This window comes from Petromyzon marinus, chromosome 6 (genome assembly GCF_048934315.1).
Source record: "Petromyzon marinus isolate PM22_M1 ecotype Great Lakes invasive population chromosome 6, UKy_Petmar_22M1.pri1.0, whole genome shotgun sequence".
Classification (NCBI taxonomy): domain Eukaryota; kingdom Metazoa; phylum Chordata; class Hyperoartia; order Petromyzontiformes; family Petromyzontidae; genus Petromyzon; species Petromyzon marinus.
The window spans coordinates 10241939-10259949 of NC_133672.1; positions in this window are offsets into that span (position 1 = coordinate 10241939).

Below are 18011 nucleotides of genomic sequence, written 5' to 3' on the forward strand. Positions count from 1 at the left end.
CATTTAACCAGGATTGTGTGGTCTGAATATCCATTCATCTTGAGAGCTTGGTGTACTGTTTCAGTTCACTGGCTAGGTGATGACGGTCGAAAATACATCGAGGTCTATGGTGTAGAGTTTTGATGAGGGAATTCTTCTGGGATGGATGGTGGTGGGAGTCAGGTTTTAGGTAGGCATCCGTATGGGTGGCTTTCCAGTGGACAGTGTCCCATTGAGACATCTGGTCTCTTTTCAATTAAAACATCCAAGAATGGTAACTTGTCATCCTTTTCCATCTCCATGGTGAATTTGATGGCTGGATGTATGGAATTTGTGTGGTTGAGGAATTGGTTCAGAGCTTGTCGGCCATGTGGCCAGATGACGAAAGTGTCATCTACGTCCCTCTTCCACAACGAAGGACGTAGGGTGGATGCCTGGATGGCATCTGTCTCAAATTTTTCAATGAAAACATTGGCTACAACTGTAGATAAAACCATCACCTTGCCATATATAGCAGGGGTCATGAAAAAGATTTCCAAAATCATGAGCAAACACAAGATCCAGGTTCGATTTAACACAGTACATAAAATGTGTGATCTGATCCCATCTGTGAATGATGTGATCCCTGACATGCAATACCCCGGCGTCTACAAACTAAGCTGTGTCTGCGGCAGTAGTTACATTGGGGAAACTAAGCGACATGTCTCGGACTATGTTCGTGAACATGAGGCAGATCTGAAACACGGTAGGACCAATACCTCGACCGTGGGTGATCATTGTTTGAATGCGGTGGGCTCACACGAAATTGATTTCTCTAAGACGAAGGTACTTTGCAAGCCCACTGGCTATCAACAAAGATTTGTTCACGAAGCCATCCATATATATAGACACAGACACAATGTCAACCAAGAAGATGGGTACAAACTGAGCAATCATTGGAAGGACGTTATTAACCAGTTTAAGTCATAACTGGCTGTGATGTTTCCATCCTACCTTCCGATGTTAATATAAATTTTCGACTCTCTGGTTTTACATTAACAGGTTAAATGTATTTACATTAACAGGTTAAATGTCTCACACGAACACATCCACCGTTGCTTGTGTCCTCGATGTGGTGGTGGCTCTGCGATCTTACATTGACATGCTAATCTCTGATTTCACATTAACAGGTTAAATGTCTCACACTAACACAGCCGCCGTCGCTCGTGTCCTCGATGTGGCGGTGGCTCTGTGATCTTACATTGACATGCTAATTTCTTACTTTAACATCACTAGCCCCGCCCACTTCGTTTATGACCCTTGGGCTACGCCCATTTCAAACCTTTAAAACAGCCTGCCTCAGCAGCTTTCCCCCTCTTTTTTCTCTTGATGACGATTGCTTGTGTTGCGATCGAAACGTCGTAGTTTTTTGCTGTTTTTGTTATTTTCTTTGAACCTATCTACGTGACTTTACCGAAAGACCCAAGAATATGAATTCCTGTAGTCACGAAAGCTTTAAGTTAAGATTTTAATCAGTACCCTGAATAATAATATAGAGTAAAACCTTTGCCCAACGCAGATTTATCAAACACGTATTTTGGCTCGACACGGTTTACCTACTGAGGTCTGTTTTCCAGAACACGGGAATGATGGTTCGGCTATACGCGGTTTGACGCTGTGAAGATTCTCATATCCGCGTCGAAAAGTAGTGCCGCGAGAGTGCTGCATTTGTTGGGAAGGTATGAACGAATTGACTGTGACAACGATTTATTTGCCATGTATGTTTTTGTGTGTGTACGTTTTCTGTGCAAGTTACTTTTTTCACGTGATAATGTAACACACTCAACACACAGAACAGCACGAATTTATCCGTCCACCCGTTGAGGGCTTCAGTCAGACAGACGCCTAGATGGTGAACCATTAACGTTCAAGTGACAATGTTGGGGCGTTAGGGGTGAGCGTTGGGCATGATTGCGACTCATCGTCCTTTAGTACTTAGAACAAAGAGGGAGGGAGTGATAATTTCGTACCCCAAGAATGCAACCATATTTTTCCCTTGAGGTGGATAATTTGTCAAATACCGTTTTGCCCAACGTGGCATTTTCTAGAAACATAAACCCCTGCATTTGGCGAAGTCTGCCTGTAATAGTTTTAACTTGTAAGGTGCATAGTATTTGCTCACTGTTGAAGAGAGAGAATGAATCAGAGGCACGAAGAACCACAGACAAGGGTTAAGGCAGCTAGGCGGGGAGCCAGCGTCAACAATTGCCCTGTGGTTCCCTATATATTAAGCTGTTTTCAGCCAGTTAATCATAACAATTCATACATTTTATTTCAGTTGGGTTGGGGGGGCATGAATAATCAAAATGCCTGGTAGCCTGGTGCAGAGCTTATACATCTTCAAAAGAACTAGCATTGAGAAATGCATCATAAGATAGTATCTGTGACCTCTGACCTTGACTCGCTGTTACCTGAAGTCTCAGGCCCTGGAGCCTGAGTTTCCTGAATAATATGACAATTTATATATAGAAAGTGTTACCCCAGGTTCTGCAAAATTACCGAAGGGCGCGCTTCCTTGTCCCACAGATGAGGTGACCTTTATTATCACTCAGCTGCCACTGCCAGAAAAGTCACAGAGTCGGACATAGAGAGACATGTGTAGTGGAGTAGAAAGGTGAGTATTGCATGGAAACAGAGACAGTGCGGGTTATGTTGGGTCAGCCTGTTGTGAAGGCAAAGTCATTGGGGTTCATGTTGGGTCAGCCTGTAACGAAGGCAAATACAGTGCAGGTTACATTGGGGCAATTAAGCTGGGAGAGCCAAGGACGGCTGTGATTGGTTGGGGCTGTTGCCGGGGCTGGAAAGGCGTCTTGATGTCTGGCGAGAAACAGGTGTACGGATCACGCGGGGTGCCGTTTGGGACGCGGACTAATTAATTGGGGCGTAATGAGAGCGGGGATAAATTGGGGGGTCGGCAATTGGAGCGGGAGTTGGAGTTGGGAGCTGGACGAGGCAAGACGTCGAGTTTGGAGGAGAGTTTGGAGACAGAATTGGAAACAGAGTCTGGAGACAGAGTTGGAGACAGAGTTTGGAAACAGAGTGTGGAGCGAAGCTGAAGAAGAGAAGCAGCTAGCAGTAGAGAGAGCGTAACGATAGCGGAGCTGAAGAAGAGAATTAGTTAGCAGTGGAGAGAGCGTAGCGATAGCGGAGCTGAAGACGCTGTGTGCGGAGTCGCTGAGTGCGGAGCAAGCGAAGTAATCGTGGGGAGTGGAGAGACAAAGGTGGCGAGCGAGTCGAGTGAAGCACGGCGAGCGAGCCGTGGCGACCTGGATATTGTGGAAAGTGGAGGACATGCTGAGAGTTGTAAATAAAGACAGAAGTTGTCCGAGTGAAATCGAACACTACACATGGAAAGACAGCAGATTATAAGACAGATTCACGATGTTCGTTGTCGACGGAATAAATGGGGGATATGCTAATGACGTGCACGCCGCATTCCAAATGCGTCAACGTGCTTATAGCGTGCAACAGATACGACTCCTTGGCAGGCGATAGTGTGACCTCTTGTGTTGAATTCAGACACGTGCTACCTCGACATTCCCCAGAGCCGAGGACTGCACTTTATTTGCCAGCACACAACAATAACCACTGTTATATACATTTGGGGCTTTGGTCCGTCGCTAAAATATAATTTGAGGCGACAATATTATTTGTCAGAACTACTTGATTATAGGTGCAAGACAGTAAGAATGCAGCGCTTTCCCGGGTTGGCCCCAATATGGAAAATCGCACTTGGATTACATGCGGCTGTGAAAACTTTTCATATATAATAAAAAAAGTAAAATACACCATTGCAGATCCTACGTAATGAATCGTCATACCGCGACGCTGTCCATCACGATCGCCTAACGGGCACAAGGTGCATTCTTCGTGTTGACAGGGTCTCATCTATTACCTTCGCTGACCCCAGCGACAGCCCTGCCATTTCGCACAATAAACTTTTCACCCGAGGGTACAAATTTAGCACAGGAAACTGGCCAACGTGTTTCTAAACCACCCCGACACTCCCCCCGCCGCACCCAACGTCGCTGCCAGAGGTTGCCTGCGGCAGAATGCGACTATATTTACATCGCGGTGTGAGGTATACGGGTGGCAAAACGCGTGATAATGGTGGGATTTCACGGATGGGACTTTTCATTCATGCCAGAGCACTGGGTCGGTGGGGTGGGGGGTGGCGGGCACACATCTGCCGCCGCGCATCAGGGCCTCCCCCCGCGTCGACAAGAGTCGACCCTGTTGTGACAATTGGTAACAAACAGGCGACGGGCTTCGCCGAACCGCGGACGGCTGGGGGATTGCCGCCTGTCACGCCGATATGGAAATGCGCCGTCGGTAGAGGTCCTCTGCCTGCCGGGTTTCATCACCACCTGGTGGATGGTGGGTGGTGGTGGTGGTGGGTGGTGGTGTCCACCCGGCGTCCCCCTCCTCGACTCCCCCCCCGCCCTCCCGGGACCGCCGCTGAGCCCTCTCGGCGGAGAGCGGCGGCCCTGGAGTGCCATGGGCGGGTGGGGTGGGGGGAGGGCACCGGCCGAAGAGTCGGGAAAAAAATGGAACGCGCCGCTCGGGCGGTGGTTAAAGCCACGCAGCTGTCAAGCCGTACGGCTTAGCCGTGCTTCTTGCACGGGGGCAATTGAGTTTTCAGGTCCATACGGGCGTACAGCGGCGTCTATGCGGGCAACATTTTTTGTTTGTCTGTCTGTTTGTGTTGCTGCCTTGTGATGGAAATGTTTTTAGGATGAACGTTGAGATGTATAAGGGCACGGGGTGACCAATAGGGTTTGACTTGGCCCGTAATAAGGTTGAGGGCACTGATAAGGGGTTGGCAGGTATGAAGCCATGCTATTGCTTGGGTTCACGTCTGAGATATTTTACAACCTGGTGCCGCGTGGCCCGTCAGATGTCTTGTAATTCATAAATGCTCTTTTTCTTTGACAAATACAAAAGTTAGTGTTATCGCTTACGGTCAACTTCTCACATTTGTACAGTAATACCGCGATATCCCCCCCGCCCTCCTTTTACGTTGTTTTGCGAGTACGTCATAACTTTATGAACACCGCTGATTTGTACTTGCCTCAACCCACACTCAATTCGCCTGCAGCATCGTCGGTTCTTCCTCGTATCCATCGCCTCTCGGCCTTCGCCTCCACCTACCTTGTACACTGCGCTGATTGACGTCACTTCGATATTCGTCGTCGTACCTGTGAGAAACGTATCCCCGACGTAAAATGGGCTATTACTCTGATGCACTTCTATTATAATTACATACGATGAAAATGACCATTTCATCCAGTGGTCTTTCCACCTCTGTCTGTCAATCACTGCACATTGCAACAGAGATACCTTCCATCCAATCCAATGTTTGACGTTTGACATCCATACTTTTTGGTTCTTTTGGTAAAGTCACGTAGGTAGAAAATTAATAGATCGCGACGTTTCGATGGCAACACAAGCAGTCGTCATCAGGTGGGACAACCACAGCAAGAAAAAAAACTGCTGAAGTAGTTTTTCTTGCTGAAGTTGTTTTCTTGCTGTGGTTGTCCCACCTGATGACGATTGCTTGTGTTGCGATCGAAACGTCGTGATCTATTAATTTTCTACCTACGTGACGTTACCGAAAGAACCAAAGAGTATGGATTCCTGCAGTCACGAAAGCTTCAAATCAAGTTTGACATCCAGTTAGATTGTTGTGTCCCTCTTGACCATGGCACCGACCAAGGTCCCCTCCATCACCATCCTTTACAGTCGGTCATGATGTATCCTAGTGATGCACCTGAAATATAGTCATACCTGTTAACCCATACGGTTTACCCGTATTCTTGTATAGGGACATTGAGTTTTCAGGTCCATACGGCGTACAGCCTTTTGAATACAGGCAAAACATTTGTGTCTGTTTGTTTGTGTTTCTCCCTTGCGGTGGGACTTTGTGGGATGAACGTTGAGATTTATAAGGGGCACGGGGTGACCAGTAAGGTCTGAATTGGTCTGCAATAAGGTCGGGGGCACTGATAAGGGGTTGGCAGGTATGTATCGTGGGTTATTGTACTGGACCAAACTTACACGTATGAAACGTGTATGAAATGTCTCTAAATCAATGCACCATCGTGTTTTCTTTCATTATATAAATCATGGGTGGGGAACTTTGACTCGTGGCCAAATGGGAATTCCAAATGCTGTACTGTATATTTGTTAGGGGGGTGGGGGGGGGGGGTCATGAACAAGAATACACACCTGAGTCACTTCAGTCACTGCAAGACACCCTGAGGCAGTGCCCGATTCTCCTCGCAGAAAAGTAGCTACATATGTAGCAGCTACACGTGTAGTAGTAGCTACGGGCCCCGCACTTTCAAGGGCCCCGCGCTAAATGCTCTCAAGCTATCAATTCCGGTGCAGTGATTCTGCACTTGCTCTATCACTATAGTACTATACCGCCTTCAACTTTTATGAACGACTGGGTGTTTAAGGATGGCGATTTGTCGTATTATCTGGCTGTACAGCAAATGAAAAAATACAATTACTTCACTATGCAAGTAAAACATTTGCGTTTTAATATTTTTTGAATTTAGGGCCCCTTTATAACACGTGCCACGGCCCCGCACTAGCTTAATCCGGCACTGCTTGAAAGTGATAGAATTGACTTAATGCAGTGCAAAACTTATAGACAGTGTTTTCGAGGTTGCAAATACCCCCCCCCCCCCAGTGCCAGATTCGCGTGACTAAGATGCTTTGAGTGTCAGTTTAAGTGTTGGTCGTGGACTGTATCAAAGTGGTTTGGCCTCAGTTGGCCGTGGAGCCTATCTGGCCCACAGGCTACCGATTCCCCACCCCTGCTAAATGGGTTTTTTTTTTATCAATCCAGGGCCCTTTGTCAATCCATTACTGGATGAAGGCCTCCTCATCGTGTTTCAGTAATGATGGTTTGTGACCATACGTCACCATGCTGGTGAGTGATGGTGGTTGAAGGGTGTGCGCGCAGGGCGAGTCCAGACATAACTCACCACAGATGTTGTCCGTGGCCAGGAATACAACTCTGGCTGGCGGCGTCATATCAAAGTGCATGAACCACGGCACCACTGCTCCCCCCCCCACCCCCATGCTTTATACTGTATTCTGTATACATATATAAAAAGTAAAGCATATCATTTCAGTATTATTGATGTTGACCCTTATCTTATCATTACGAACTTCCACAGTAGTTTAATGATAACAAAAACACTCTTAATGTATTGTAATACCAAAATGCACCTTATTTTGAAAGTGATAGCCTGGCATGTCACTTGAACTGGCTTGACAAATACGATAAAAAAATAACTTGATTTAACATTCTTTGGCTGATGGGTTTTATTTAGAGTAAGGGTTATAGTGCCACACAATTCACGGGTACAAAAAAAAGCTTAAACTAATATTATAACATTTTGCTTTGCAGATTCACAATTTTGATCAGACTCAACGGTGCACGTTTCTGCTTCTTTTTTGCACGGCATTTTCAACTTTGAACAGCGCGCATTTCGCACACGCAACAAATTTCCGCGAATTTTATGGGGAGTTGTTGGGGGGGATTGGGGGTTGCGTGGCGATGGGGGGGAGGGGCTTCAAGTTGAACTGTGTTCTACGGGGTAAACAGAAAGTCCATTTGTGTCGCCCCTTAAATATTAACTCGGTGTTTCATTTGGCACGTAAAAAAAAAGTCCCAATGAGGTACAGTTTTGAATTAATGGGAAATACTGAGTTTTTAGTGCCCTCTTGTGGACGCATTAACAATGCAGCATTTCATGAAGCATTTGGCACGACTGACGGGGATGATGTTCAAATTTAATAACTAAAATTTGCGATGCTTTGCTTTTAGGAACCAAAACAGAACTGCCCGTGAAAATATATACATGCTGAACTTTTTTCACACCGTACGTAGCCAACTGTGCCAATCGAAAATCACATACTGTACAGGTTTGCCTTGTCCAACAAAACCACGCTGCATTTAGTATTTCGTCTCCAGGTCTCTAGCTCGACTCTTACCACTCACATGGTAACTCTTAACAACACACATTCTCAGTTTTACTGGTTCGTAACCTGATCTCAACCCCACTGCCATGGAGCATTTACCGACATGATGTTGAATCCCAAAGTTAAATTCGCTCCGGGAGGCAAAATTATCTTTGTTGACCACCATTGGTTTTACTTAAGAAGTGGATTATTTCATTAAACTTAAGCTCGGTGAAGGAAGGAGCGCGCGTTGGTACACGCTTTAGAGCACTGCACGATGTGCCTGGTCACCCGAGTTCAATTCCTGGCCGTAGCTGCATCTGCTCGCGAGTGATATCTGAACCGGTGCGAGGTGCCTCTAATTCACCAAAGCCACGATGACCAGTGTGGTGCTCAGCATCGTCAAAGAAAAGGCACTCCTATGACTGACACGGCACTGGCGAGACATTCATTCAGCATATGGTTGACAAAGGGCCGTACATTATTTAACATTACAGTAAAATGAATAAAGAAACAGAACGGTTACATGGTGGGACGTGATAAAAACACCCTTTGTACTGTTGTGGACCGAAGGACTCGTAGCATCACATTTCACACTTCAAGGTGATTGCTTTTACCTGACACTGCAATGATAAAAGCCTGGAGGCATCACAAATGCACTGGCTCTCGGGTCATTAATGCTCAGCCAAACAAGGCTCGTGAATAATAATAATAATAATGAAACTGGGTGCATTTATCTTGTACCCATAACGTAACGTCTCCAGAGTCGTCCAAATCTACGGCATCTGCCTCTGTTTGCCAAAGCAATACGCTTATCTGTTGCAAACATGGTGCACGATGAAGCCTGCGACTGCCACGGTGGCGAGATGTGAACCACCTCGCCTGGAATACAGGACGTCGTGGGTCCTAACGATATTTGGAGTTTCGATGTTCCACTTGAGGTCGTGGGTTCAATCCCGAACCTGACGCCAGTATATTTGACGTGTGCATGTTCTCCCCGTGGTCGCGTGGATTAATTATCTGGGTCCTCTGGTATTTCCGTCCACATTTATAAACATGCTATTACAGTATTTGGCTGCTTCACACTTCCACGTGATAAGCCACTTTGTTGAGCTTTAATTTTAGGCCAGGTCGCTGCTGAAAAAGAGTAATACAGCTGAGTGCGCCATGGCAAACATGAGTGGTGAGTGATATTTTAATTGGTCCGGAGCACCCACTACACAAACTCCCCTTGACGAGCGTGATGAAGTATAGTCAAACAAACCCACCGCAAAGGGTTGCGAATTAACATTATTTATATTTGATACCTTTTTTTAAAGAACTCGAATCTTAATTTTGTTGTCAGTCTCCTTTTGTAGCAGATGAAAGGAGAACTCCTATTGTCCGTGGCGATGTGGGGGACACATTTTGTGGATCTTATCATCCTATTATACGTGGACTTATCTGCACATTGACGGTAAATAGTAGAATTGATTGTCCACGTGACTCCTCTTATGTGCAAGAAATCTGCAAATTATAGCTGTACTGCAATACAGTGCGGGTTTACACTGCAGATAATTGTAGATACTATGGGTTGGGGAATAGGGCTACGGATAATTGGAATTTTCGCAGCACCTACAGCTCCCGCGGACAATAAGAACCCGGAGTAATAGGGTCACAGATGATACATCTCTATTTAAAGGAAGATATATTTCATGTAATACGTTCCATTTTTCCGATCGGATTAAACATTGCAAGAACTTATAATTCTGTTCAATGACGGACCAAGCCTGGTGTTTCGCGAAACCGCTGTACCCTAACTACTACTATACAGTACATTCATTAAAATTATATATTTTTTCCTCAAATGAATTGCGACCATTGGGGCAAACAGAGGAGGCCACACTGTGAATGAATGCAGTGGACGAAATTCATACGCTCATGTAAACACGCGTTCTCTACACCCTGTCCTGTGTGCCTGATTGAGGCGTCTAAAAGCTTCTTTCAGTTTGTAACTGCTGCAATAAGTGTGCGCAATGGTTGGTGCCAAGGGAAGTTGAGTCATGGAATAACTCTTTAATAAATTCAGCTGTATTAGCAAGCGCCCACAGCAGGAGCCAAACATTCATTAAAGTCCAAAATATACCAAGCAATGGAGGACCGCAGTATAAACAAAAATAAAATCAAACCTAAAACATAATTTACAGACGCGACTATAGCAAAAGGTTTGACTGTGATACAATTTTTTTTTTAAAGTTGCATTTGGATTGTTCCAGATTTTAATTCTGTAAGGTTCATCGGTGAAGTAATTATCTACGTGTGTACATTAAAAAAAATGTAATGCGTTATAAGTGAAAACAGCTTTGCAAATATCTAGTTGAATTTATATTCCACATCCATTAATTTAATGCATAATCATCAGACGTTAATCCTCATGAAAGTGACTGCCAATGTGGTCTGCACATTAACATTTTCCCTCTTTGTGACATTCACTTTACATTCCAAAGTGAAAATGGTATTCAGAATGTGACGGAGGTTAAGTATTCACGAGGAATGTATTTTGTACCTATTATTTTATAATCACCCTGAACATCTCTGTATTTGGGACATTACGGGAGAGCGATGTTCGTAAAACATTTTGTTCAAATTACATGCCACGTGCAGAAAGCAAGGTGTGGGCAAGTTAAATGAATAAATAAATAAATACATATTTTTCTGCGCAGTACGCTGCAGACTCACTTTCAACCGCGCTTATCTTTTCTTTTCTCCAAACGCAACACGAACATCAATGCACTCGTTCGTTTTTTATTTACTGACACAACGCGCGATTTGTACAACGGTGATGAAAGTTGCGCGTACATGAGTTGGAATCCATTTCATCAAACGCACCCCTTGCCCAAAAAATATATTTGCCGCCTCCCCTCCTCTCTCTTCGCACCATAAAACCCAAAGCAGCCGCGAGAGCGTGGCAGCAGATCGGGTTTCTTTGTTTGACAGTTCAGCAACGCTCCCGTGTGTCCCCGCTATAGTACCCATGTTCACCATAGACGCCGTTGCTTTACATTCAACCGAAAACGTTACCGAAAACGACTAAACGTAACCCCGAAGGTTATTGCCGTTGTATAGTTTCTGCAACTGCTGTATCGCAAGAAAAAATTACAACAACACACCGCCAGACAAAATGATTGAATCTCGCTCATTGTAAACCCAATGTATTTTAACCAGGCCCTATGGTCCAATCAGTAAGTGCCGTGTAAATATGCCCAGCTTTTTGGACGAGGCTCATTGCCTCGTAGCACACAGGCTTTGTATTGTTTGTGAAGGGTGGATTAGGCTAGGTTAAATGCCACAGCTGTATTGGATTGCAACTGGCTGCTCCGTGAGTTGTTATACCATGAAGGGTTTACTCATAACCAATTTGTTCTGCATGCAAAGCATTTCCTTCATATCAACGAATGTTTGTTGGATTTTAACGCGTAAAAAAAAAAACATTAATTCACCGAATTGTAAATTAAAATTAATGCCCTCTGATTGCTCGGCATGGAAACATTTGTTGAGTTCGAAGGGAAACACCCAGGGTTGCAGTCATTTAATCAGGTGTTTTATGCGGAATTGATTTATGTAATCACGGAGCACATTTATGATAAATACAGCGTCACGTAAATTGAACAGGCTCTTTTGCTTCTCTGTTGAAGTGCAACAGAATTTTAATCAAATACAATACCATAAATACGCTCGCGGGACCAAATCGCCCTAAAAATGCACCCGATATCGTCGGAATCTCCGACGCGAAGCGGGTTTTGAGCCTGTTCAGTGCTTAGGTGGCTGATCGCCATGCACGCCAGGTTGGCATAGGTGGTGGCTGGGAGGCTACACAGTGGCCAGCAGGGAACAATCGACATCTTCGTCTGACTGCACTTGCTATGCTGCCGGCCTTCACCAACCCTGCACTGGCCCGGGCAGGTGAAGTATGGTCAAACATCGCCCCATAATCCGCAAGGCGCGACGAGACCGTCAACGAACATCGATCAGACCGACAAAACGGCTGCACAATCACGACGGTAAGTTAACCCACTGGCGCCTTCGTCAACATACCGTTTACATTTAAAGAAATATTCCGATAAGTCTGAAATGTTTTTTTTTTACATATTCCGAAGTGGTTCATTTAACCGACTGACCCCAGCGGGGGAGGGGGGATGTGTAGATCGATCGTGAAGATCCCACTGCAAAGGAGAAAGCGAGGCAAGCAATGCTCCACCGTGGGCCCTTGCTATGTTTAAGCCGCGTGCCGCTTGTGACACCGAACGAGTGAGCACATTCTTCCCACGTGAACGTAGAGTCACACTCGGTGCATCCACACTTGCCCAGGATTAGATTGCCCCTGCATTGACAGCTGAAGCTGCTGTTCTGGATCCGCCGGCGAGCTGCATTTCAAATACTGACAATACTTGAGCTCCAAAATTAGATCGGGAGATGGGGTAACATCTGCAGCCTTAGCGAGAAAAGCGCAGCCTAGGGGGAGATACAAAAAAAAATCTGAGGCCCTTTTGGGGTTGTTCGGAGGCCACTGGCTGCTGTACCACCCGTGTATCGTCATCAGTCATGGACATTCCACTGCTGGATGAAGGTCTTCCCAAGTCGTCATCACTTCTTACGATTCTGTGACGCAACAGTCCACGCAGCACCTGCACAAGCGCTGAGTTAATCGCTCCACCTCTTCGGTAGACGTGCTGTCAGACTATCTGCTGTACAATTGTAGCTGCCGTGTAGGTCACTATCTGCTGCTGTTTGCTGTACAATTTGCATGTTTCTCGTGCTGTAATGACATTATCAATGCACTTTATTTACTCAGGAATGCTTCGTTAAAGTGTCAAGACTCTTTTGCAACATGGTTCTGCTACACTGGGATGTTTGACCAATACCATTCAACGAGTGTTTGGCTTGTGGGAGGAAAGAAGAGTACGCAGGAAAAAAAAATATCCCTCACTATTGCGACGGGCTAACACTCAAAGCTCCACACATATATATTCAAGAATCCATTATTGTCGCGCCATCTTCCGACCACCTCGCAGCACAAGCCTACAACACCTGGTTATGCCCAAGCAGTCCCCCATCCAAGTGCTAAGCAGGCTTGAGCCGGCTTAGCTTCTGATGTCTGACAAAATTGGTGGCAATCTGGGTGATTTGTTCGCATTTTAAAGGACGACAAACTCACGCTGCCTTAGCTGACAAGGCGGCAGCGTGTCTTATCAAAGGCTTGTGTAAAATATAAGCCAGCATACTTTGCAGATTTTTCCAACTGATTGTCACGCTGATTGGACAAAACGTTGATAGCAAGCAATTGATTGCAGTCTATTTGGCTTAGCAGCAGCAGCTGTGTAACAAGCAGCCCTCAGAATAAAATACGAGTTTAACGTGACACATTTTAACCTGTAGTTTCAACAACAAAATAATGTTTACGATCGATCCAGAATTTATGAGCTTCATAATGCAATGCTTACAAAGCACATTCATTGACAATATTCAAAAGGCAGCTTTTTACATATGGCCCAAACAGTTTAAAATGCCCAGTCTTATTTTAACATACTCTCCCTTTTTTGCTAACCATTTTGTAATCTCTCTATAATGTTTTGACGCTGTTTGTTGATTAATATTTTTTAAATCAGAATATTGAGTGCTGCTCAAATGAAAATGGGTAACATATACACGTCCAAGCAAAGTTGAAGGCCAGGCGATCGCTGTACCGTACTAAGTTTAGAGGTATATTTTACGATGCACACATTTTGGCAGGAGTGCTCACAAAAGACACGCGCTCACACTGCCGTGAAGGGGCCTCGTTCCTTTCGCATGGACATCGTGAAGCAAAGCTTTTTAGTTTGACTAGCGGCAGTATCGCTGGGGATTGTGAGGAAGCTAACGCTCCTCAGACCGACGCTGAAGCCTCCACAAATTCACACCCAATGGGTACTTTTCTCGAGTGAGCTGTGCGGCACAAAAACAAAGACTGGCGAGAGAGCTGAAAATATTTCCTGGTGCCTCAGCAGAGATCCCGTTTATAAACGGGAGCGCTGTGTTGCAGAGCAAGATTCCAATGACGCAAATTGGACCCGCCTCTCTTTATAGCTGGTGAAACTGTTCAAGTAAAATGTGTGGCGAAAGGAGTTTATTTTCATTTGGCTTTATAACACCCGTGTCACAAAGAGTTGTGCATATCCGAGGCACATTATCACACTCAATTGCATACACAATGTGTTTTCAACATTGTAATTAATTTCACCGTCCTCAAGTCTGAACTGTGGCGGAGTTTTACGAGATTAATGAAGTAAATTTTTAATCATCTATTTTATTTGACGCCGGCGATTAGTTGATTTACATGAATGACCTGCGGGGGACCTTGGTGAAAAGAACAAAAAACTCCACTTTAGAAGGTCAAGATTTTACCGAAACAAAGAGTTTAACTGAATTACTTAACTACCTCTACAGGAGGTTCTCTAGAGCTCCCATGAGTGGAGGACTTTCCATCAGCAGTGGCATGAGCCAGGGCTGCACCTTTACCACTTTACCTTAACAACAAAAAAAACACCATGAAAACACAAATTTATGGAGTTGGCTAAACATTCCGATATAGGACGACAGAGCTTGGGCAATTGTTGTCGCCCATTCTGACTGCCTTCCCGCTTTGTCCGTGGTGTCCCCCGTGCCTCAGCGCCAAAGCATATGTGCACGGTACAAATTCTAGAGCGTTTCGAGATCCCTCTTTCATGAACCACGATGCAATATAAAAGTAAAACATTATTATTGTTAACACATTCTTTGCATCTGACGATGTTGTTGTGTCACAGACCAAGACTCCCAAAGCTTTTTTTTTGTGATTGCGCAGGTGGAACTGATGAATCCAGGCAGATATCACTCGTAGATACCATTCACTGCACAATCGAGAATTCCATCGTGACCTTGCGGCTAGACCGTGAAAAAAAACACTCCATGACAGATGTTGCTAACTTTGAGCGCTTGTCCCAAAGTGAACTCAGAGCACACATAGGCTCATGACACGTTAGGGTCCTTTGTTGAGATGTTTTGCGCAATAATGACAAAGCAAGTGTCAGAAATGCGCCTGGTTGCACTTGCTGAAGTCAGAATCAATTTGGGATAGGTGGCTCGGCAGTCGAGAAAGTGTCTCGCAATCGACATGTTGCGAGTCCACGTCCAAGTTTGCGGATTTACTTAACCCCATAATAACAAAATGAGTACCACTCTGTGAGAAAGTCAACGGGGACTGTCTTAAGGACACATGCCCCGACATACAAATGCGGAATTTCCACGTTTTGCTCTGGGTTGTAAACGGGAGATGATCGCTAGCTCAATGCCCAGCTAAAATCACTTTGACTGTTTGAGAAAGAACTTCCATTGGCCTGGAACAGCACTTATATAGTGGCTCCAGCCTATCATCATCAGCCATGTTCAATACACTGCTGGATGAAGGCCTCCTCGTTTCCCACATTCCTGTAATGTAATGTAAACTAAACTATTTTTTTCTATTTAACCAGGTACGGACCACTTAGCTATATAGCTCTTTTTCAGAAGCGACCTGGCCACAAATGATTGCTCAACGAAGTGGCTTATCATGTACACATTTATAGCAGCCAAATACTCTAAACGCATGTTTCTAAATGTGGAGGGAAGAGCCAGAGAAAAATCCATGTAACCACGGGGAGAAAGTGAACACTCCAAATATACTGGCGCCAGGGTCGAGATCGAACCCCCAACCTCCTGTATACCGGGTGAGGTAGCTAACGTCACGTCTCACTACCGCGACGCATATCTACCTGCATCTGCATACAAACTTATTTAATCACTCCACCTTCTTGGTGGACTTCCCCTTGTACAAATTCCATTCGTGGGCTGCCACTCTGGTCATCTTGACCATCGGAGATCATCCCTTCTTGCGACCTGTCCAGCCCAAGCCCACTTAACTTGTCTAAAGAGTTTGAACTGCGTCAACTACCGGCGAAAGTTCGCTCCTCCGCGCGTTCCTCTGTCTCTCAATATACTTTCTTAGCGTGCGTCGCTCCAAGCTTATTTGAACACTTTTCAATTACATTTCCCACCTTTTAAAATAAATAACCACATTTTTTAACAATATGCCAAAAATCTCAATTGTATTGTAGGTAATAGAGGTATTAATGTTTTTCACAATACTGATTGAACATGTGGAGGTATGGAACAACCAGTGCATGGAAAATAACCCAGTGACTAGCTAGCACGCCGCTTATACAAGCTCTGTCATGGAGCTTCAAATGGCTTACACTCGCCTGACATTGAGAAAGCTCACACCCATCGGTGGAGCGGCTTACACCGCGGGGACCTGCATATTGCCTCGGCAATATGAAATGTGCCAGCTGAGATGATCGCCATCACACACTCATCGGAGCAAACACAGAATTTGACTTTCTTAATTTTTTATTGAGTATCTATTTTCCGTCACACCCATCAGAGACACCACATTGTCTGTCTAGCGAAGTAAAAGTGGGCTTTTGCATAGGTTTGCCACCAGTCCTGGTTTTCCTAGGATCATCCACTTTTTGAGGTAGACGTCCTAAGAAGTCTGTAACCCTTTCTGGGATGTTAGAATTCTGACCTTTGTCAGTTGTGTAATAACACACACACACTCAAGATAACGCATTGATATGCAATTCTCCCCACTTCTGGAATTGTGAGATATTCTTCTTCCCATGAAATGTCCCGTTTTTTTGTTTGTACCCCAGAGGTGGCAACCCTGCTTGGACAGGAGACGTCTCTAGAAGGGGGCGATGCCTGATGCTCGAGACCTGTGACAACATGGAAGCCAACGAAGAGAATGCGACCAAGAGGACGTCCACCGTGGACATGGAGCGATGCGAACAATCACGCATCGGAGATGTAGATCGTGGCATAGCAGGACCATGACTGCGATTGTGCGGGGAAGCCTTCATTTTTCAGTTAGGCAATGTTTGATTGTCTATTTGGCTGCTATACATTTCCACGTGATAAGACATTTGTTGAGCTATAATTTGTGATCAGGTCGCGTCTGAAAAATAACTAATAACTCAGTGGGCTTTACCTTGTTAAATAAAAAATAGTTTAGTTTCAGTATATATATTTTTTTACGATTTGCTTGCATTGCTACAGTTTTTTGTTGTAAGTTTCTCACCTGCTTCTACTGGAAGTCTGTGAAAAGAGCTTCATAGCTCATCGGATTTCTCCAGGATAAATAAAGATTCTGATTCAGATGATGGTAATGATACTGTCAATTTTATATCGATATTAATCAGTTTCATTTTTGTCTCCTGAATGCAATAATAATATGCATCCTTTGTGGCTTAAAACGCTTTAAATCCCTTTTGCTTGAACATTTCTAATTTACTACCAACAAATAACCCTCGATGGTTATTGTCAGATGAACATGGTGCTAATACAGCATGGGAGGTCTTTCACAAAGATAATAACGTCAAATTGTGTTTGGGCACAAAGCTCGAACCAAATCATTAATCTCCAAAATATGAAATAAAATACACATGGAATTTTAAGGAAAAAAATGTGCATTTTATTCTTGAAATCATTGCCATGGCGATGGAGAAATGACCCAGGGTCATTTGATCAGACCAGGGTTATATTTCAGTGGTGATCTTGAAGAAAAGATTACAATGAAATTGAAAAGAGGCAATTGGCAATTTCCCTCCCGTACCCACGAGCTATAATGAAAAGCAGAGAATAAAGACCTTCAGTTGAAATTGAATGTTACCATGCATGTTTAGTCCCGTCTCCTCTGGGTAGGCACATTGCAGGTGAAATTATGATTTATTTTATTACGATATTTTTTATCAATTGTGCATTGGACAAATTGTGCCACCAATGTGACATAGTTATCTCAATTACTGATATTTATACGAATTCTTTTTGGCAAGCTTAAAAACATGTCAATCAGAAGCAAACACTATGCGTAATGAATTTCAGCTCAATTAATGTTGATATGCACACTTATTTTTGTGGCAATTACA